Genomic DNA, 1674 nt, shown 5'->3' with positions numbered 1-1674 from the left:
TGTTGTTGTTGTTATGGTCCATCAAGTCTCCTGTGACTCATAGCGACACAGCTCTAAAACATGCTCTATCTTGTTCCAACTTTACTGTCTTTGGCACACCTACCCTTATTACCCCAGTCACTGTGTCAGTCCATCTCTTCAATGGTCTCCCTCTCTTTCTCCATCCCTCAACTCTTCCAAATATGATGTTTCTCTCCAAGGACAAGTACCTCCCTGCAACATGCCCAAAGTATGTCAAAGCCTCAGAATCCTTACCTCCAAGGAGCAGCCTGGCTTCACCCTCTCAAGGACGAAACTGTTTTGTTCTCCTGGCAGTCCATGGTATATTTAATACTCTTCTCCAGCACCACAGCTCAAAGGCATCAATTCTCTTTCTATCATCCTTAGTCATTATCCAGCTCTCTGATGCATAGCAAGCAATTGTTAAGACTGTGGCCTGGATCTGGTGCACCATAATCTCCAGACTGATGTCGTTGCTTTTCAGTACTCTGGAGAGGTCCCTGCCAGCCAGCATTCCCAATGCAATTCGTCTCTTGATTTCCTGGCTGCTAGTACCAAGAGTGTTGATTGTGGAGCCAAGCAAACAAAAGCTGTTTACAATCTCAATCTTTTTACTGTCTATCACAATGCTGCCAATCAGCCCAGAGGTGAGAATCTTTGTTTTCTTGATGTTGAGCTCCAATCATATTGAAGGCTGCAGTCCTTGATCTTGTGCCCCAAGTGCTTCAGGTCCTCCTCAATTTCAGCAAGCAGGGTTGTGTCATCTACATAATGTAGATTGTTGAGGAATCTTCCTCTAATCCTGATGCCACATTCCTCCTCGTACAGCCCAGGGTCCCGGAAGATCTGTTCTGCATATAGACTGAAAAGGTATGGAGACAGAATACATCCCTGGTATACACCCTTCCTGATTTTGAACCATGAAGTGTCTCCTTGCTTTGTTCTGACTGTTGCCTCATGGTCCAAGTATAGGTTGCTTATAAGCACAATCAAATGTCCTGGGATTCCCATTCTTCTCAGAGTCAGCCAGTTTTTTGTGATCCACAGAGTAGTGAAAGGAAATCCTCTCAGTAGGCAAATTTCAAGCAGTGTACCTGGCTGTCCCTTAGCTTGGAAGACATGACTAAATGAACAATTGTACGCTAATTCAAAAGTTACAGTCAATTGTTTGACTAGATGGTCAAGAGTGTGGCAAGAACATAACTGGAAAATTGGTAACAAGGAGCTAAATGAATGCATGTGGATAGAATTCTCTGAATGTGCAAAGAATAATCAAGATATTTGTGTCTTATCTGAATGCTCACCAAAAGGGTAACCTTAGCAGATGGAGATACTAATAATCAACGGAAGGAGGTGATTTGGTCTGTGGATACCAGTAAGTCTCTTTTCCTATTTACTCCTTCATTTTTCACTGGGCCCGTAAACAAAGTGGCTTTGATAACAACGATGCTGCTAGATAGACCCAGCCAAGTGGACCTCCATTCACCAAGACCAAATGGGCTAATTATTACTGACGTACTTACACATACTCACACTCACGAAGGAGCCCTATTGGTGCAAATGGTTAACCTGGCAACTGAAAGGATGGTGATTTGGGAAACCCAGAGCATTTGATTGTGCTAATGTGAAATCTATACTTGGACCAAGAGGCAGTCATCAGAACAGAGCAAGGAG

The sequence above is a fragment of the Elephantulus edwardii genome, unplaced genomic scaffold, assembly GCF_000299155.1.
Source record: "Elephantulus edwardii isolate Elephantulus edwardi_28Jun2011 unplaced genomic scaffold, EleEdw1.0 scaffold00151, whole genome shotgun sequence".
In the NCBI taxonomy this organism is placed as follows: Eukaryota; Metazoa; Chordata; class Mammalia; order Macroscelidea; family Macroscelididae; genus Elephantulus; species Elephantulus edwardii.
The sequence above is the reverse complement of the archived record's forward strand: the minus strand, read 5'-3'. Positions refer to the sequence as shown.